This window comes from Sinocyclocheilus rhinocerous, unplaced genomic scaffold (assembly GCF_001515625.1).
Source record: "Sinocyclocheilus rhinocerous isolate Xijiao unplaced genomic scaffold, SAMN03320098_v1.1 scaffold675, whole genome shotgun sequence".
Classification (NCBI taxonomy): domain Eukaryota; kingdom Metazoa; phylum Chordata; class Actinopteri; order Cypriniformes; family Cyprinidae; genus Sinocyclocheilus; species Sinocyclocheilus rhinocerous.
This window is the reverse complement of record NW_015629520.1, coordinates 949,509-972,626: the sequence shown is the minus strand read 5'-3', so window position 1 is coordinate 972,626 and position 23,118 is coordinate 949,509.

Sequence of the window (23,118 nt, the reverse complement as noted above, 5' to 3'; positions counted from 1 at the left end):
CAGGCGCAGGCGCGGGCGTGGAGGGCTTCTGACACGCGGCCACATGCTCCCATTCTGTGTTTGTTCCTGTTACTGTGCTGAAACAATGTGCATGCTGCTGGGTTACTGTTGTGAATGGGTGTTCAGCTATGGTTACTCCTGTCCCTGGGGTTGATTTTTATCAAATGAACAGATTGTAGTGTTTTACACTTGCACTTATTTATTACTGAAATAATATTTTTAAAATAAATATTTATGAATTTTAATAGTATTATATAATAAATTAAATTAATTTATATATTAAATAAAATGAATGTAAAGCATATTAAATAATAATTTTTATTATTAATTAAAATAATTTAACTGTCTTGATAAGGCTACTTTCATAATTAGCATTTAACAATATTTTTATACAATAAAATTATTTCAAATTTTTTTCCGCACAATTGAACCAAATTACAGTTTGGTTGGAAATGATGCACAATAAAAATATTCTTTTCACAATCTAACTTGTGATCAAAATGTATCTATTGAAGTCATTTTCTCATTTCAAATGATGTGTTGTGTTAATAACATTCTGTGTTGGAAATGACGTTTGTAATAATGGCTTTTTTTTTTTTTTTACATTTTTGGAATAAAATGACTGACACCCCTTTGTCTTGCTAAGGCTAATTTCATAGTTAGCATTAAATAATAGTTTCACACAAAGGAGCGTCAGTCATTTTATGGAAATGATGCACAATAAAAATATTCTTTTCACAATCTAACTTGTGATCAAAATGTATCTATTGAAGTCATTTTCTCATTTCAAATGATGTGTTGTGTTAATAACATTCTGTGTTGGAAATGACGTTTGTAATAATGGCTTTTTTTTTTTTTTTACATTTTTGGAATAAAATGACTGACACCCCTTTGTCTTGCTAAGGCTAATTTCATAGTTAGCATTAAATAATAGTTTCACACAAAGGAGCGTCAGTTATTTTATTCCAAATATGTGAAAAATGTCATTATCACAACCATCATTTCCGCCACAGAATGTTAACACAACGCATCATTTGAGATGTGATCAAAATGTATTTAATAAAGCTTTTTTGACAAGTTAGTGAATTTTTCACCAGAGACAACAGAAATGAAACAAAATCAAGGTAAACTGATTGTCAACAGAGCATTTTTATTGTGCGTCATTTCCAACCAAGCTGAAATTGTCAAATTATGCAAAAAAATATAAATGGAAAACTTAATGTGTGAACGTTTTACGTTAGCTATAAAATTAGCCTCATCAAGGCAAAGCAGGCATTTTATTCCAAAAATGTCAATTCCACAACCATCATTTCCACCATAAAATACAGAAAGCAGCACAAAATACCCTTTGAGATGTGATGGAAATGGCATTTGTACAGAAAAACGACAGAAATCTCCTGTGACATATTTTGGACATCTTAAGTAGACAAATTACATTAAATAAATTAAACTAGTGGAAAAGTAAAAAGTACATTGTTGAAGTTCCTTACAGGGCCATAAGTGGCCATGGTTGAAGAAACACCCATCTACGTTCACCTGCGTATCTGGAAAAATGAAACCCGTTGTCTTTCTGTTTATACAGAGTGATTGCTTTAGATCCCACGTTTGTCTAATGGCTGTTATCCCACAGCAAGTGTGATGATTTATCAGACTCGTGTTAAATGTGATGAATTTCACGCCGCGGAATAATACACAGAGGGCGCTTTTCAACATCAAAGCCGAAATGCCTTGAAAAAGCCGATCCAGGAGCTCATATGTCTAAAAGCCAAACTAGTTTAATTTAACCATTTATTTGGCGGTTAATAGCAGCTTGAGATGGCACATTAACGAAACCTGGGATTAAAACATTTATCATATTAGAGTGCTTATAGCTGATTTCCAGCACGCACATTCGTAATGGCCTCTCCTGGAACAAATCAATATTGTGTTACACCATAATTGACCGATTAGGAGGCTAAGAAGAGTGAAAAGTCGAATTATAATTATACGTGATAAAAGTGAAGGGCTGGAGGAACGCGAGGGGAAGCCACAAAATGAGCCGAACCAGAAGGCCCCTGAACGCTGGCTCCGATCTCACGGATCCGCCACTGCGTGCTCCCTTTGAACCCACTTAACAGGCTGCATGACAGGCGCGAGTCTTCAACGCGGCCCCGGCTGCTAATTACGAGCACCAAAGAAGATAATTTTTAAATTGAACCCCAGCATCTGCAGTGAGAGGCTACTTTCCATCGCGATGGCGAACATGGGGCTTCGCCGTTGACGGGAACTGAGCCCCGGTCCGGCATATGAAGAACACACAAGTCATAAATCACGGCGGTGTAGGACAGGTGCGTGGGCCAAAGAAGAGAGACGCTTGAGGAGGGAAGTGCTGGAGTCGACCGCATAGAACGTCTATGGAGAGGAAGTAATAAGTACATATATACCTAACAACCAAGACCTTTGACTCAGAATCCAACAGAGGGCCTGATTGGCTTCCATAAAGGTTAAAGTTGAGTCTTCGCTAAGCTCCGCCCCCTCTGGTTGCTGTTGCTCGCTCAGACAAGCTTGACAGAACACCTCATAATGAACTGGAGATATTGGTGAAAAGTGTGATCTCAGGAAAATGTGATTAAAGTAGCAAAAAATATGAATGGATGTTATTCTTGGCTGGAATGACAATGAAAAACATTTTTATCCACTGATTGTAATAAAAAAAACAGTAAAAATGGAGACTGGGGTAATTAAAATGGAGACTCAGTACTTGAATAAAATAATGATAATTAATTAGTACCATTAATTTAACAAAGATCTTAAGGTATGGGCAGATCTTAAAGTGTATTGTAGGATTTCAGCAAAATTTCACAAACAAACTAAATTTTGCGATCCATTTGTCAATAGTGTCAATCTGGCGAATATGCGTGAAAAACCTGAACCCCATGTGAAATCTGCATGGCGAATTTTTTTGTCCTCACTCGAAATTGCTTATCATGTAGATTGCTATTGAAAATATTTTATATTTCGCAGAGCAATAATAAATGCAAAGTTATTGATTTTACTAATGTTCTACATATTATTTAACAATTGCTAAGCAGGATAGGTGTTAAGCCGGGCTCAAACTACAGGAGTTTTAGGCCAATTTATCCCAGATTTTCCCCTCCCGAGAATCGGAGAAAAAATCTTGTCGAGGACCTCAATCGGTTCCGATGTTCAGCACAGATTATCTGCGAAGGTGGGAAAATCAGTTAAAATATGTAAACATTAGTTGCTGAAACATCAATGAAGATCTGCTGCGTGAGATCACGTGAGGCGCTCCCTCTGGCATGATCATCTTTATAATATCTTGTACTGTGTGATGCGCCACGATTTTCAAATCTTGTAGTGTGTGCATGTTTAAAATTTGAGGGAAGAAAATCTGTGAAGGTTCTCCTTGTGTTTGTGCTGCAACCAGTTTTCATAATTGGTTAGATTTTAAAACTCCTGTAGTCTTAGCTTTACCAAATACAAACAAAAACAATATATTTAGAAGAACCATCACAGTAACACAATTAATATTTTAAATAATAACAATAAAAATAAAATATAATTTAAAGGGGTCCTATTATGCTTTTTCACTTTTTCAACCTTAGTCTGTAATGTTGCTGTTTGAGCATAAGTAATGTAAAATATGTGAAAGATAATGTGTTTTTCGAACAACCTAGTATGAGAGCCTGTTCTAGTACACCCCCAAAACAAAATCAAGACTTTGTAAAAGAGCATAATAGGACCCCTTTAACAGAATTAATGATAATTAAAAAGTGATTAAATTACATTAAATTTAATAATAATATATAAAAGACTGTTGAGTAATTATAAGTGGAGATTCTGTACGTAAATAAAATAGAAAAATAGGTCAGTACCATTATATGAACATAGGTCTTAATGCACATAGTCAGATATTGGAAATTCTGCAAAATTTTGCAAGCAATCAAAATTTCGCAATCCATTCAAAATGTGTACAAGTCACTTAAAAACCAAGCAACTTTCTGTTGGTCGATCCGGCGAATTCACATGAAAATCTTGAAATTTGCGTGGGGAAATTTTTTGTCTTCACGCGAAATTGCTGATCGCATAGATTTCTACTGTTACTGTCTATGAAATGTCACAGAGCAACGGTAAATGTGATCACACCATTGCTGACATGTTGTTCAACAATTGCTAAAGTAGGATAGGTTAGCAATGTTTTTAAGGCGGGCCTTAGCGAAAGGTCAGTTAAAACCAAAGCAAACAAACAAAAACAGTCCAAGGAAGCTGTTTATTAACACAATTTCCTGAAATAAGAATTTTTAAATGCAATTTAATATAAATAATGATAAACTGTAAAAAAGACATTCAATTTAGTAATAATATATAAAATTATATTAAATATAATTTACAAAATATCCTTCAAAAAATTCTCCAAGATTTCTCCTGAAGAAAAACAACAACGAACAACCAGAAGTGATAAGCTTTTTTTTTATGTAGCCGATGACAAATTATTCTCAACAAGCCACCTTATTGGATATGTTATTATTGTCTTTAGCACAAATAGTGCATTTATGCTCTGAAATACAATACTTAGGGTTACAGGTTTGTTCAAAAATATGAACAATAGTGAGGCTAATTCAGCTTCTTCTTTGCGTTCTTATTGCTAATCATCTGAGTGCTTAATCTTATCAATAACAGGGATGGACAATTCCTGCCACCCTTTCTAAAGAAGGCAACCATGCAGAAGTGCCAGAGATTGTTTTGTAAATGTATACGCCCTCACAGAAACTCCTACACATGCAGAGGCTCCCTGACGTGAGCATTCAGTATGAGGAACACAAAAGCAACCTTTATTGGCTCTGATGGAGAGCAATAAACAGATCATCACCCCATCACAGCCGTCATATTGCTGACCTAAACAGATGTTTTGTCTTACAGACAGCAGCCTGTGAAGCTCGCAAGCAGGCTGTCAGTGACGATAGTATTGATGCAATTTTGAGGGCTGAAGAAAACAAGAACTTTGCTGAGGTTCCCACTTTGAAACGAGAAGGAGATCCACAAAGCGGAGGCAAATTTTAATTACATCGATTCAGCTCCCCAAAATGTATAATTCTTCCACCCAGTCAGCACAGTCTGTGTTTTCTCTCGCAGCCGAGGGGAGACGGTGTGTTTTGTAAAGCCTTGCACTTCACACATTCAATACACAAAAAGCACGAACACAAAAGCTACGTTTTGCCGCTATCAGTGTAATAAGTAAAAATTTTGTGACAGAGGTGCCAAAAAAAACATGCACATTATTCAAATGCCCCACTTAAAAATGATCACCATCGCAAAATGTCAGGGAGGAATATGAAATATGTAATTATAGAAAGAAGTGAGACGCTTGATGTTTACCCCATAGTAACTCATTTCATATTTTATTAACACTTCTGTTTTCCTGCAACAGACACATCTGCTATGCTGATCCACCATTTTGCAGAAGGTAATGTTTTTTTTTCTCTAATGGATGTAGACATTATGCATACAGATAACTTTTCAATGTCAGCAAGATGTCAAAGGAAGAAATGCAAAGCAGACATATGCAGTTCAAAACTCAGGAGACAAGAAAACATCTATGAATTTCTTTTTTTGGACTTTTGGGCCTGCAATACAAATTATTTAATTACAGAATAATTTCCTAAAATTGCCTGCATTTGATCTTTCATTCATTTATTTCTACAGTCTTTTGCAGCAACACCACTATTTCTGTTGAACGGATGTAGAATAACACATCAACATCCGTCCAGACTCAGAATAATCTCTGAGGATAAGTGTGTTTTAGTGAAACTCACAATAATATGTCCAGGTCACATTTCACCCCTGTTATAAGGAATATTAAGATGTTTTGCTTCGTAACAGTAATTTCATGACAATTAAGCACATTTTTCTCCATAAAGTCTCAATACTGTAATGCATCATTAAACCAGGTAGTTCTAGTGTTCCCGTAACAGGGTTGACAGTTTTACAGTTTATTTAAGCACTAACTTTTTTGTGTGTGTTTATTGTAAAGTTTTCACATGATATAGAATTGAATGCTGACATTTTTTTCAGATATCCAGTTGTTTAAATGTACAAAATTATTGTAACAGGGTTGACATTTTTGGTTCATTTAGCCATTATATAGGCTATTAGCAAACCCAATCTCATGAAAAAACATAACTATTTTACGAGGTAGCAATTTCATATGAGTTTGTAAAATGTGATTAATGTGAAAACGTGCGACTTTTAGAAAACAAGAATGAAGGTCCACCCCTAAACTAAAAATCACTGACAATGTAGTGTAACTAAGCAGAACATATGAAAGTGTACGAATGAGATCATACCACCAATTCGCAAAAACATAAAATAGTTACGAATTTGCATGAGAGTGTGTTGATATTAGCCTTATGCTCTGGTCATGACACTGCAAGGTGTTTATTAGAGAATTAATAATGTTGATATTTCTACAGATTTTTTTACTACATAAAATTGTGGTAACAGGGATAACTTGTCATGTGCAGGCAAGGACGAGAAGAGACGAGGATCCAGATGCAGCTAATTTAATAGAAAAACAACAGACATACTCAGAAAACAAGGCAGGGAACGCAACTGTTTACAAGTAGTAAGACCAACAAATAACAAAGCATAGGGCTATATATACAGAACTGAACCAATTAACTAATGAGTAACCGTAGTAACTAACTTGGAGATGGGAGTGGTCCAATGTGTGTCCATGGCAACAAACAAGAGAACGGAGCAGCAGGGAAACTGGGAAACAAGAGGAGAACAAGGCAACAATAAAATACAGAACTACATCTAAAAGTCCAAGACACAGACACAGGGAATATATGACTATTTATGACTATTTACTACAAGCCCAACAAAATATTATTATTATTTGTTCACACCCTAAAAAAAACCAGTATGGTTATACATCATTTTAATAAGGGGAAGTTACTATAACAGGGTTGACAGTCTGGGAACAACTTCAAGTCTTTTTAGTAAAATATTAGTAAAGTGCTTCTCATTTCTGTCATACTGTAACACCCCTGTGGACTGTTTGTGGCTCCACCTCGGCTCCTAGCTCCCTCGCCTCCACCATCACCCACCGATCCATCAGCTCCACCTTGCTCCCTCGTCCCTCCGGCGCCACCTTGGTCGGGCGTCGGTCCTCGTCATCCTGCCTGCCTCCACACACCGTGACCGTGACACATACAGTATTGAAGAATTAATAATGTGGATATTTCTACAGATTTATTACTATACAAAATTGTGGTAACAGGGTTGTCTATTTAAAATCATCCCCTGATGGCAAACCCAACAAAATATTAAATAGTATACTAATAGTGTTGTTGAAAAAAAAATCACATCCCAAAAACATAATAACATTATGAGTGTACATCATTTTTAATAAGGGGAAGCTATTTCGATAACAGGTTTGACATCCTGGGAACAACTTAAATTCTTTTTAGTAAAATATCATTAGTATTTTTAAGTATTAAAACATTCTAAAATATTATAAAATATAATAAGTCAATGTGATTTCCAAAACTGTCATAGTGTTTTTATTACCTATTTTCTCCATAAAAAGACTGTAATATGATAATTTTGTTTACATTAAAAATCAGACAAAAGGCAGTACAGCATAAACTACCATAATGTCTAAATACTTCTTAATTAAATTAATATATCATTATATTTTCATATTACACTAATGAGAATGATGTGTATAAAGTTTTTTTTTTTTTTTTTTTCTATTACTATAATTCAAGTTTGGGTGGAAAATGTGCTTAATTTTCATGAAAATAATGTCAAAGTGCAAAATATGTTAATGCAAAAAAAAATATATTTTTAAAGCAAAATATAATGACTCATTTCTTTTAATTTTGTGAGATTCGTCCTGTTTAAGGGTGTAAAGAACATGTCTATGTAGCCCAACAGCATTTATGATACAGTTTCCTGTATTACATATGAATTGATCTGTTTCACCACTGCATGCCCAGCTCTCAGTCAAAAAAGAAGAAAACAGGCGTGGAGAAATGATCCATGTTCTACGGATCACCTCAGGCATGAATTAGTTTCCACCTGCCCTCCTCTGTTACGCACTTAGCACTCTCTTTTTCTCTGTAATGGCAGTTGGCGAAAGCCAGGGGCTAAAAAAACTCTTTCTGTTCGCTGGTTTGTTTTGAAGGCTGAGTGTGGAGGTGGCCATGGATAATTTCGCCGGGTTAACTACTTTGACCTAAAGGTAATTGTCATAAAAAGTGCAGTCATATGCCTTTTATGTCTCCCCTCCTGTGTCTTTCTTTAGTGTGAGCTTGTCTGCTGCGAGAGGACGAGAAGGAAAAAATAGCTGTAAACAGCAACCATACAAAGCTTTAAGTCAGGGGTCAACAAACTCAGTCCTGGAGGGCACTGGCAAGTTTGGTGACCCCTGCTTTAAGTCAACATGAAATCAAAATGTACTTTTTTACTTCCTTAATACATGGTGATTGGTGCTGGTTGTCTAGAACCAGTAATGAATATTTTACTACATATCCTGCCTCTGAACAGACATGCTTCAGGCTACAGATTCTTTATGCAATCAAAAGCAGCTTTTGATGCAATGGTCAGATAGAACAGTCTCATAATAATTTGCATGTGATTAAATCATATAATATCATACGTTAACTTTTCATTTTTTTCCCTACTGTGATAATGGTTATGTTTAGGTTTGAGGCTTTATGGTTACTTTAGGTTTTTGACCCAACTGTACAAAATCTTACAAATCATGAGACCAGGTTGGCCAGATGATATGCTTACTCAATTAAGTTATGTATCCTAAATTAAGTTCAGAAGAATATATATTCTTCGATCAATTCACACGCGACATTCGCAAATAAATTCATATTTTTGACAAAAAAAGTGGCTGGTGTTCATGATATTTTTATATTCATAAAAGAAATAAATATATATTTTATTCCATTTATTTCAATTAAATAACCAAATAATTTATTTATTTAAATTTTTACATTTAAATTAATATATAATAAATATTTATAATATTTAATGAAATAATATACAAAATAAATAAACAAACAAACAAATATATAAACGATTATAGTTTATATATTTGTTTGTTTGTTTGTTTATTTTGTACATTATTAATGTAATTACTGTAATTATTAATTATTAAATCTTAATTAACTAAGATTTTAGCAAAACAAAACTAGATCACTTCGCTCTATAATAGAGAGAAGTGATCTAGTTTTGTTTTGCTAAAATCTTGCTACACTTCTTGTTTTTAAAAATCTACTAGAATGAATGAATGAATGAATGAATATATGAACAAAAAATAAATAAAACTAAATATACACTATAGATGGGAGTGATTTTGTTTTGTTTGAATCTTGTTAGATTTCTTGTTCTTTCTAATGTACTTGATAAATCAAACAAACAGTATCTAAGCTATAGTTGAAAGTGATATAGGCTTCTTGTTCTTCTTAAAAAAACAAACAAACACACAGATAAAAAACAAATACACAAACAAACAATATCTAAGCTATAGATTAAAATGATATTGGTTTGTTTAGCTTAAATCTTACTAGATTCTTGTTCTTCTTAAAAATGTACTTGATGAAAACAAACAAATAAGCTACGGATGAGAGTGATCTAGGTTTGTTTTGCTTTAATCTTCACAGACTTCTGAAAAATGTACTTTATGAAAGCATTTTAATGTTTTTTTAATGATGCAAAAATTTCCCAGCCTACATCTAGAGTGGAAACCGTTTCATATTGGGTGCCGACACCCTGCCGGTAAAAAAGGAGTTTGTGTGATCCTAATACAATGACACTCAAAGCTATAAACGACTGATTAGCATACAGCTAACACACCCATCCGTGAGGTCCATCATTTTGGAGAATTTCTCAACACGACCTGAACCACGGCCTCTGAAAACACCGGTAATTGCACGAGGGAATTTGGACGCAAAAGCCCACTGCGAGATCCAGGCAGGGCTGCTTGAATTAGCGACCGGCTGGGCCGATGTTTCAACTCGCCGAAGCTTTGACAGCACTTTGTACTGAATGATTGTTCTCCAGACAGCTGAGCGAGGTAGTGCGCTCGCGCTCCGTGTTGTTTGAAAGCCCAAAAGGATACGCAGCGGCATCATCAAAGTCCAGCACGCCTTCCATGTGTCAGCCGGGCCTTAATCTCCCTCTCTTAGGGCAACGTCTCTGATCACTCTATTCAATCGATGGTGTTTGAATAAAGGAATATAAGAGATCTAGCCTGCGAAATTTCAGCGGCGTACAATTGTGGAAAACTATCGGGCAGTTTTACGGCTCTACTTATGAGAGATACTATCAATCACTAGTTCTTCCAACTCACACGCTAGATAAAGTTGATATTAGCCTAAATAGGACACATCTGTTTCTGTTAGCTGAGTCAAAGTTTAATTAATTCTCAAGTCGTTTTTATTTTTAGATGCCGTGTTTTTATTTATTGCCATGTGGTAATGAGGCTGAATAATGGAAATGTGTTGCAGTTAGCTGGGGGTATGCGACGCATCGATGCGCAACACAGCCGTAAAAAAAAACAAACGTAGCGCTCTGCCTAAACCCCACTTTGTACCTTTTTTCGTCTTTTATATCACCTCAAGACTCTGGTTTACACCGGAGATTCACTGGAGGATCATTTTTTCCTCACAACTTTTTAAAGAGAAAATTAGTCTTCTCCCCTCCAGCGGAGTTCAAGGACAGGTCTGTACAACCCAGAGAAACACACAGCAGCTAAGACCTTGGCTTCAGATGGAAACGGCATCTTGGGACCATTTCATGCCTGGATTGAGCTTAGACAGAGGCGTAACCTTAAGCCCTTCGCTTCCTAGATCAATAGGAGTTGAACCAGTGCAAGTGCTTTGTCTTCATTCGTCTCTTTCCCAACATCTAAGTGCAACGTCTTTGAGTTAGCTTTAGCAAGTCACTGGTTTAAGCTAATGGGCAGTGTTAACATGGCATTGGAAGTGACATCTCAGACCACAATGTTTTCTATATCAACCCTACTCAAACTAATATAGTCATGCTTATGTGACCTTTTTGATGTCATCATTGTGGAAACTGCAAATGCAATAGGCAAATTACAAACCTCTGACCGTATTAATAAGGTTCTGGACTAGGTTAAGGTTATGTAGGTCAATGACATGACACTGACGCTATCCATTAATTTGGTTAGAGTCTGCCAATTTTAGTCGTACACACACACACACACACACACACACATATGTGTTTGTATATATACATAGATTTTGTCTTATATTTATATCATATGATATAGTTCGGCAGAATCACATGAGCAAGAGTACTGTTTTTTCCCAGCTGCATGATTGCAAATGTATTAAACAAGTTAATATTGTGTTGCATTTTAGACACAGTATTGTCAATACTGTCTGTGTTGAATCAAAATATTTATTTCTAAAGCTACTTATTGTAATTTCTATTCAATGCTTTTCTCATCTAACGCAAAAATTATTTTAAATGATCTTTTGGGGCTAGTTTCTCAGCCCAAATTAAGTGATTAATTTGCAATTCAATTAATTAATCAACACATGTAATTAATTAGATTAAAAATTTATAAATATACACATACATACACACCTTTTCCATGATTAAAAGGTTTTTAAATTCTGAATTCATTTTGATAATTTTTAGGGCACAAAGTAAAAAATGTCAGGGTGGTAAAACTGTCCTGATATCATAGTGTAGATTTTATTAAATTAAATTAATGTAATTCTTGCAAAGAAAACCTTAAGTAACACAGTTTAGATTGATTCTTAATTATTTAATTATTAACATTATACTTGAAAGTCATTTGGTGCAACCAACAAACAGTCATGTGCAGACCTTCCTGACTGTATTTCAAGGTCACTGAGTGACTTAAAATATTAAAAGATCATTTGAACTTAAATTGACAAGGCAAGGGTAGTTTAGGTTGTAAAATGTCATGTGGTGCGACTTCCAAAAAACAATGAGATTTAATGAATAAACAGTTTTATATTTGTAAAAATCTTTTTACTTTGAAAAAAATATTTAAAAACCTTTTTTGAAAAATGTTAACAAGTAACAAGTATTCAAAGTGTAAGAAAGATGTTTTCACTTGGTTACACCATATGACATTAAATTAAAATTTTGTTGAAAAATTCTTGAAGTTTTTCAAACGCATGTAAAATCAACATGAAAACAAAAGTACATTTCTAAGAACTTGACATTTTTTTAAGATTTTTTCTTTATTGTCTACACTGTATTTTTTGTCATTGACCCATGTAACAAAAATTTTTAAATAACATAAAATTAGCAATGCATCTATAAAGTGATTCTGTTGTGCGGCTAATGTGCTTTCTGTTTAATAGCTCTCTTGTACATTCACATCTCTCAATTGCCTTTCACCGATCACGTCCCACAGTAGGGAATGACGGCAATAAAATCATGCCTTACAAGACAAAACTATAATTAGCCTAGCGTGAAAAGTTCTTTCACTGGTCAGATGGTCAGCGCTTGAGGGCAATATATCACACCGCGTGGGCACAAAAGGTAGCCAAATAATGCCTATTGAGGACCAGGTGCAATAGTGCAAAAATTTTGCTGGAGTCTGCCAGTTTTAGGCAATGCTAAGCTATGTGTAGTTTGCCAGGCTGCTAGCGAGAGACTAGTATGAGATGTAGCTGTACAATTCACCCTCGTGGACCAATTGGTGCCCCCTCATCCAAACTTGAAGAACGTGATGTCCTTGAATGACTCCAGAAAGTTACAAAATAAAAGGAACAGAGGGAGGCAGAAGTCAATGTCTAACAAAGCTGATAAATCAACTATGGATCTTTGTAATATGTTCCAACGTTAAATCTAAAGCCCTTGTTTTGGCTGCAGAACTAAACAAATGAGGTTTGTCTCCGTAATGATGTATTTGAGCAGAGCACTCCATGCAAGGGCAAGACCCTAATCTGTCTTCATTTGTCTGACTGCGTGAACTCAACTCAGTACTTCTTAGTGGATATGGGCAGGCTTTCAGACATCTAATGTACTTGGCTGCATCAATAAATAGCCTATTGTTATATTGTAAAATAACAAAATCAGTGGATTTCCACATATAATCACAGTCTGTATCCTCAGTTATAGCTTTACCTTCATCCTAAAGTGATTTAAGCAACTTTTAGTTTTCACTACATATGTATATATATATATATATATATATATATATTGTGTGTGTGTGTTAATTACTGCTGTCAATCAATAAAAAAAACAAATCACTCATTTTTCTGTAATTAATTGTGATTAATCACACCTAACATTAAAATTTATAATCATAAATATATTTTCACATTGAATCTCCAAATTAATAAAGCAACAGTAATACAGTATATTTTAAATATTTGTTTAATGGCATGTTTTTACTAAGTATGTTTTTACTATGAATGAAGGCAAGTATCACTGATACCAATATTTTTTGACTGATGCCTGTATTCATTCATTCATTCATTCATTCCTGGGGATAAAATGAGTAAATATAGCCATTCAAAATTACAGTAACATCTGGGCCATCATTTTTAACATTTCATTGGCATAAAATGTTACAGAACATTTATTAAATCTTTTAATTTAATGCATTTAAAACAATCTGCACATAAACCCATTTTAATATCATATTTAGCTGCCTTTAATATAGTGCTTTGATATTTTATATAGTAATATATTACTATACACATAGTAATTTATTAAATAAATAATAGTATATTTGTTAAATATTTATTTAATATTTATAAGTAATTTATAAAATATATATTTAAATTTTAAATATAATAATAAATAAAAAATATTTTTAGAGGGGCCATCCATGATTGCTAAATGGTGTGTCATTCAATATAAAATCTTTATATATTCTTATATATAAAAATCTATAACTATTTTATTAACATAATAATATAATGTAAAATTGTTCTTTAACCTTTAAATATAGAAAAAATATATAAAGATTGTATTCATTTAAATATAAATATAAAATGATAAACTAAGCTTAATATGAGTTATAAAGTGCAAGTCTTTAGTAAAACATTTTTCTAGCATCTATACTGAATTTATGACCTTCAGTTGACCTCTCACACCATTCCGCCTCAAGTGATCTCAACTTCTTTCACTCCACAGGGTTTTCACACCAAAATGAAATATTGGATTACAAATATTGCATATCAACTCTATTTATATGAACATATGGACACTAATCAAAAATGGTTGTTAAAAAAGCAAATGTAATAAAGATGCTTTATCTTATACACTTCATGCCACAATCATTAAAACCTCCCAATATTTATGACTGCTGACTTTCTCAGAACAAAGACTGTTTGACTGAAACAATTTTAAAATTCAGAACTGTATTTTTTTTTTTACTTTCCTGTTGAAGTTTTGATCAATAAATACAATCCCAATCCCAACCAGCACAATAAAACAAAACGAAAAAGTCTGAAAGTCTGGAGGTACAGCTAGTTATCTGTTTCCCGGCTGAAGTTTTTGGGTTAGGATAAAGGAGTGCGGTGTCCTTGTAGAATATGGATGATAAATTGTTCTTGCTGTATTGATACGGTGGTTATGAATCTTTCAAGGTAGATGGAATATGAGAAGAAAGGCATTGGAGAATAAGCATTAATGACTCCCAGATCAATGCATAAATAAATAATTATCATTCAACTGAAATGCATTGATTATCCTCTAATGGGTGATATAAGGTTATTTATCACTTTTCTAAAATTGATGAACAGCATCCTGACAAAACAACAGGAAGTAAATGATGTGCAATTTAAGACAAAACAATCATATTGTGATTGTACTTACTCTCTGAAATCTCTTAGATATCGAGAACTTTCTAACTCAGCAGTGTTTTGCTGACTGAACCAGCAGCCCAGCAACAGGGCGAACATCAGTATGGACCCTCTGTGCACGCAACGGGTCGCGACCTCTTTACACACGGCCCCGCAGAGGCCCGGGTCAGCACACACCTGAACCCTATACCCCTCGCACTGGGCATCCGGGCTCAGAGCCACTGAACCAGCCTGACCTCCACTCCACACTCTTACTCCTCAGAGACTTTACAAACAACACAGGAGACACACACTGGCACTTTGTTGACATATACTTCACCGTCTGCAGCCAGCCAGGGGAAATATGGACAGAGATGAATGTATAGACACTCAATTTATAGATGATATATGGGCTGAATTTGTATGCATGATGGCAAGAAACTCTAATTAGTTATTTGTTTTATTAGAGATATTGCTGTGTTCATGTTAGAATGATTATACATAATTTTTCGAAGTTGTAAATAAAACAGATTATCAAAGTATGTTTGAAAATGCTGCTTTCATCTTTCTACTTCAAAACTTCACATTTAATTTAATGTTACTTGCCGTATACTAGCCATTTCTGAGTAAAAATAGTTTCTACACCAAATGTTTCAGTGTATTTATGAGCACATGAATATCACAACAATATTGCAATTACACAAACAATTTTTTTCTTTGCTTGTGTATTCTTGTGTTCCTGTAAAATTATTTATTATATATTAATTTTTTTATTTATGTATATGAGATCATATATATAGAATTATGTTATTTTTTTTAACTTTATTGTATGTTTTTATTTTTTTTTAATTGCTTGTTTAAAACAAATTGCTAAAACTATTTGCCTTGAAGATAGAAAAATAAATCTCATTATTTGATTTAATTTGACCTAATTATCTAAGTCTAATAATCTTACACAGTTTTGTTTAAGGATGATTAGACAATTTTACTGGAAATCAAGACTAAATGGTTAAAAAATAATTTTTGTTGCAGTGGCAAACTGTACATTTTCTTTGAGCTAATTCATTTACATTTAATCATTTAGCAGATGCTTTTATCCAAAGCGACGTACAAATGAGGGTAATAGAAGCAATCAAAACAACAAAAGAGCAACAATATATGTGTTGTGACGAGTCACAATTCATAATATTATTATATTATTTTCAATCTTATTTACAAGTATTCATTGTGAAGATTTACTTTGTGTATGTATTCATGCATTTTGTGTATTCTTGATGAAGAATATCATAAAGCTTGCCAGAAAATACTCATTTAACCAATTTATGACAGAACAGCTTGTGTGACAAAACTACGTTTCCCATCATTCTCTTTTGGCTCTTCATTTTGTTATTAAAAAAGCTTCTTGTCTTTGTTGAGACATTAAAAAAGGAAGTTCTCCAATACGCCTATTTTACGCCAATCAAAAGGAACACAGTAATTGTGACTTCCAAACATGTAAGGAGGAACTTCCCAAGAGGGCCTGAAGGCATATCATTTTCCATTAAGTCAGGCCACTTAAAAATCAACCTGTATTTTGGTCAATATCACCATCTTGTGGACATGAACCTGTCTGTGCCCAAGGTGCCTCAAAGCAGAGGAAGGGCTCAAAGAAATCACAATACCTGAGATCTACAGAAGAGAAATCTTAATGCCACACCATACAATGACACTCTAAAGAACTGTGTGCTTTCAACACAAATTTGGTGAGATTTTTTTCTGAAAATGCGAGGTACATAAAGAAAGGATTTATGTGTGTCGAACACTATTGGGAAGAACTGAAAGCTCAGTTATGCTCTTGTGTCTTAATGAATAAACTCGACATGAGGATTAATAAATGATGACAGAATTTTTATTTTTGGGTGAAATATCCCTTTAAGACCCATGTTTTTTTTTGTTTTGTTTTTTATTAAATTCTCGAAAAGCACACACATGTGATTTTTGGGTGTCTGCATTATTTTGGCAATATGCTGTATGAAGAATCAATATTTATGTACTAGATATCTCACTCACAAAAAAAAGTGTGATTGTCCAGCACAAAAACAAAACAAAAGATATGATTGTCCAGAGATTGTCCGAAGACAGGATAGAGTAACTGAGAAAAGAAAAGTGGTAAACAAGACACTCTCATGAATGAAGTCATTTGTCCACATCTTCACATGCTCAGGGTCAGACAGGAAATGAGATGACTTTATCATTGTTGTCACTTTGTCTTTGGTTGGTTAGGCAGCTTCCTCTCATGGATTGGCTTCGCGGATGATGGCGCAGGTGAGCCCCGCCGAGAGATCCCCCACCTCTTTCGAAGAGCCCCACTTTTTAATATGCAACATCTGTGCCGGGGAGAGCGTTCCAAACTGGCTGCTCCTTGGAGGATGACGGCGGAGTCTGCTCAGAACTTGGGCAGGGGGCGTTTGTAACTGCGAGGTTATACAAAGATGTTAGCGATGTTCACAATGTCACTTTGTCCTTTGTTACAATGGGCTAGGGAGAACTATTTTTGGGCAAGTACTTCTTTGCTTCTACTATCCACTGAGTTTCCGCTGTCCATCTAACAATCCTACTCTTGGATCGTTCGGGTCAGTGGACTCCCGATCAACCTGGTGCTACGGCAGTAATCTGACATGCAGCGAGAGCTCAAAACTCTATGGAGTGCCCGCATTCTCCACCAGAACTGCAGCAGGCTCATCCGAAATCTTAAGAATGTGCGAGAGGAGGTTTGTGCACCTGCTGCTCCTCTGGGATCTCTGGATCTTAGAGCAGGAGGCCTGGGGACTTGTTAGGCATCACAGGGATGCTGGAGATTTAGGGGAAAGTGTCGGTGTGTGACTGCCTGTGTATCTTGTTGAGCAGACCATCTCTCTGTAGACACTGGAGGATTCGCAGATGAACAAAAAACACAGTGAGAATGATGACTGAGCCCTGAATAAAGACACATGGAAAGAGCGCAGTGACAGCTGAGAAACACAGACCTGTGTATTGTATGTACCCTCTGTATAAACAAGTATCTGTGAGCTAGGCTATTTTTATTCTTCTCCAGAATCTTCTGCAATTAATTCAACTCGAGCCGCTCTAGGGACAGTTCTCCCGAATAGGTATGTGGGGGCGTGTTAGAACGAGCCATTTTAGGTAGGCGTGGTTAACTCTTAACTTTTATAAAGAATATCTCTTTGGTTTTGAGACTTTAGTGTTTGCAACTTTACAGATCTTCTTTATGCACCAAGAGCTTGTAACACTCCAAAGAGAAAGGAAAAATTGAAATCGCATCATATGACCCCTTTAAGAATGTTCACACAGCTCTTTTCCACATGACTCCAGAAAAACGACCGTAAATGTGGTCCATACAACTTGCGCACTATATTCCAAATGTCCCGAAAACATACATTTTTGTGTGAGGAACCAAAAGAAAATTTCGAAAATTCATCTTCTCCTCCACCAAAGCTCTAAAATCTCACTTGATCCGACATATTGGCATGTTGCAACAACAGATTTAATATTAAACACAACTTGGCCTTACACTGAAAGCATTGAACTGTAACGGACCAATCAGCTGTAAGCATGATGACTTAAGCAACAGTTAAATGGATGAATAACTATGTATCCAACTTAATTTTCAAAGGAAATCCACTGGAATACGGACTTACATAATTATTATTATGCTAATTTAACCACATCTGCAAATACATGCGGTTAGGAATGTAAAGGCCTGTTCATACCAAGAACGATAACTATAAAGATAAATATAACTATAGCTATATTAGCATCTGCACCAGCACACAATAATGTTTTAAGTTCTGCCGTCTGTCGCTTTAAATGCTCAAGCTCGTTAAAGCAGGATGGATTCTGATTGCCTGTGATTGTTTTTATCATTCATCAGCTAGAAAAAAAATGTTGAAAGTGATTCCAACAATATTGCTCATCTGTATCATTAACTTTAGAGTTGTGGTGTGGACTCTGGCAGACCAGACACATCTCAAGCTGGCATATATACAGTAAATAGTCTACATGAAACAAAAATCGTTTCATCTCAATTGTGACATATATCCAAGTAAATTGTTTCTCAAATGAGAGAAGAAAAAAAAATGTAGGGCGGGAATTGATTTCGTCCATGTTGAATTGATTGGATTGTTGCTTCAGAAGAAGTGCACAAGTAGCGCACAAGTCATTTGTACTATTGAAATGAACAGTGTGCTGTATGGAGAGGAGCAAAATGATGAAAATACTTAAAAATAAGTTTGAAAGTGACACATAGGTAGAAAGTTTGCTGACAGCCATGTCATGACAACCATTATATACTGAATTGCAATTGTCCTTCTCTTGATGCATGTATTTGCATATTGGATTTTGATTGGCTGCACTATTATGTGTTGATTCTCAAACACCTTAGAGCGTTTCTGAGGCAGCATAATTCATACAAGAACCGAACTTAAAATATAATCTTACCTGAAACTTCAACACGATTCTTGCTGCCACTCATATATACTTCTAGTTGAATTTTTGTGGTTTGAATTAGATAATATGTTATCTAATAAAACAGCAAGTGCAGGCATGAACACACTCTTTAGCAACAGTATAATGAGGAGTAAAGCATGAGGTAAGTCACAACAACTGATCAGTCTAATTCGACTCCAGTTTATTAATATTCTCCTTCTTTAAAGAACAAAAATAATTGAGCTATGATCTGAAGGGGTCTGTCATTACACTGCCAATTTTCAAACAAGAAACTGAGGAGAGACCAAGAGGGAGAGAAATTAGAAATGAGTAAAGACTATCCGGCGATGGTGAGCTTGATTCTTTTTTGCATGCTTATGAAGGCATTCATATTTAATGCTCATCATCAGGGGCTGCGTTTGAGCATAGGAAGATGCCGCTGCTATTTTTTCTCCACACCCCTTGAGCCAACTCCTTGTGACAGCCCTCCGCTCCATCCCAGCAAATTATCCGCATGAGTTCCCACGAACAAAAACAGCCCAGTGTGAGCGAAGCGAGGCCCGGCCACCGCCGCCGTCCTGCGACCGGGCATGGGGGAGGGGACGGTCGGGTACGTCACTTCGGATCAGCCGTCTCTCCGTACCTCGCATCATCTCAGTTAGAGGATGAATGTAGAGGAGGGGAAGTCGAGCGAAGATCCCAGCTGCCGTCGCTGGAGAGGACATGGATAACGCAGCCATATGTGGAGAATGGCATGGGATAAGTAGCCGCTGAAACGCCGAGGTGGCTTTTCTGAGGCCTTTGATGCTTGTGGAGATGCGAGTTGACTACAGGCCTTCTGAGTAGACTAGTTGTCTTGTGTGTCACTCAGATTTAACTTAGTCTCTTTGATGCAATAAACCACAAGCATGTGTGCTGGTTGTAAAACTATAGACGTGCACCACGACCCACACGCGATTTGATATAAAAATAACATTATAGCTGGATATTAAATCAACATCTAAGCATCTTTAGATCATTGAATTCAAAGGCATAGTCTTTTATCTGCTTATGATAATGTTTTTAATTTATGCAGTTGGCTTGGCAAGACTACAGCACTAAACTGATTATTTTTTAAAGTTTTGTTTTTCTAAATTCTTTGAACAAGGTAAAATAAAGATGAAACTAAAAAAAGGTAATAAGCTACATCTTATTAAATCTGTATATTTAATCCATTATAAACGTGTTCTTAAGCCATTCTAACGCACCCATAATGTTATAAACAGAATTATACATACACCTTATAAATTATATTTATGCTCTCATAAATATTTGAAACCAGATATTTTAATACTGAATTAGTTAAAGATGCATTAAAACACAAAAAACATGAAGATAATCAACACTTTGATATCTTATTCCCAGCCAAAGTACAGACTTTTCAACTTTCCAGTTTTTATCTTAATAAAAATAGAAATGCAGATTACATATTTAGATGTATATTGTTTCTTATTCTAAAATATATATTATTTTATGAAATAAAATATATATTCATATTATTATTATATTTTATAGTTTGTGATTCTATAATTCTATACATTTTATTATATTTTCAATATTTCATGTAAGACGTCTTAAAGTAGTACTAAGCAATCATGAATACTTAAGTATTATGAGTTTTATTATATTTCTTGGTATTTATATTCATATTTTTTTAATTACAGATTTTCATTATATTTTAATATTTTTAAATATCATATATTTGTAACAATTTTTAATTTCTATAATTATTTTGACACTAGCAGCAAATGAAATTCCTTGCATTTCTGAAAAAAAGCTTTTGAATTGTAAAAAACTCAGACCTTGTATTTTATTCTATAAAAATATAAAATTAATAAATAAGTATTATAATGCATTAGGAATACCTTTAGGCTTCTTAGAAAGTGTTACGCAAAATAATTATTAAAATCATATTTCCCTCATAGTTATACAATCACTTATCACTCAAAAAAGCCATTCATTTTGAGTTATTTACATTTTTAAATGACCAATAATGTAGCTTTAAAAATCAGACTGCAGTGTATGTTAATGTTGTTAATTAAGAAATCTCTACAGCATGATTCTAGAGGAACATTCTCACATCTCAGCAGCGCTGCAATGAAGTGAGAGTTTATGTAGAGCACAACAGCATCCTCTCCTGGCCAGCGCTGTTATGACACCTTCAGGATGAAGAGTTTGGGTTTGACCACTGGTCCACTGAGACCTGATTAGTAAATCATCTCTTCTCTGGCCTCCTTCTCAAGGATATGAGTTGACGCCGAAGGAGACTTGAAAAATTGACTATCGTAAAAATAAACTTGTCTTCGAAGATACATGCTCACTGAGCCCCAAATTGGCCCAAATTTAAAGCTATATACATAGACATCCCTTCAATTACACTGACTTGCAAAGTACATAGAGGACAGAGAACTTCACAGTACTCAAAGCCCGGTTCTTTTGATTTATGCATGACAACAAACCCATTTTTAATTGACTCTGAAATACGATAAATCAAAGTTGTGCATCAGAGTGTTCAATTAAAAGCAGCGTGCATCAATTATGAATGAATAATGAGTTTCTGCATGCTCTATTTGAAGAACCTACGGATGACAGATTTGGTTTTAAACTAGTTCACTGGCGTTTCAAGTCTTTAAGAAAATAAAAGCGCAAGAAAATAATTTGAAACATCATTTCATACACTTTTATAAGGAATCTGCCTGTTTGATTTGTACAGAGCTGTATGTATTTGCACAAAATTAGTTGTAGGGATTTGTTAGGAACCTAAATCCTGAAAAAAACATAATCCTTTTGTGAAAGCTTTCGAATGTATTGCTGTCACACTCCGCCGTCTGAACAAACAGCACAAGCAGGATATGTCTCCTAATTGCTGTAAGACTTCTTGTTGAGGATGTATGAAAGGCGCATACGCATTACCTGCAAGCATGTTTGTGTTTTGTTGCAGCTTTTTTGCTCAAAACCACATTCAACAGCACAGCGTGCCATCCATATTCATGCGATATTTGCTGGGAGGCATTTTTGTGTCTCCTAAAAATAGCATGTGGAAGAAAAAGAGACCCACAAAGCCACAATGCTGCATTCGTACGAGCTTTCTGGAAGGAAGCTGGTAAACAAATGTCTCCTCATTGAACCTTCCGCTCCATCTGATTTGTATGATTTAGATGGAAGGTTCAGGCTTTTATGGTAAATGTCACAGGTGTTTGCTCAGATAGAGAGAAACCAGAGTTATGTACGGTGTATTAAAGGAATAGTTCACCCACCTCATCCTCAGGCCGTCCAAGATGTAGATGAGTTTGTTTCTTCATCAGAACAGATTTGGAGAAATGTATCATTACATCACTTGCTCACCAGTGGCAGCTCATTAGGGGCAGTCGTGGCCTTAAGGTTAGAGAGTCTCATCACATCCCGAGTGGATCCTCTGTAGTGAATGGGTGCCGTCAGAATGAGCGTGCAAACAGCTAATAAAAACATCACAATAACTCACACCACTCCAGTCCATCAATTAATGTCATGTGAAACAAAAAGATGTAATACATAAACTGATTATGGCGTTTTAAAGTCCCCATGAAATCAAAATTGAAGTTTTTTGGGTGTTAGTATCAATATGTTAGTCTTAAGGTTATCTATAAGGCGCATTTAGAAGATATAAGCATTCAAAGCTTGCAGTTCGTCACTTCACTTTTTTTTTGACGTCACATCGTACTTCAGCTTCTCATGGCACGTAGTGCACTATATAGTGGACAGGGAACGATTCAAACAGTGTAAATATGCTTTCCATTGAGGAAAAAAAGAAGTC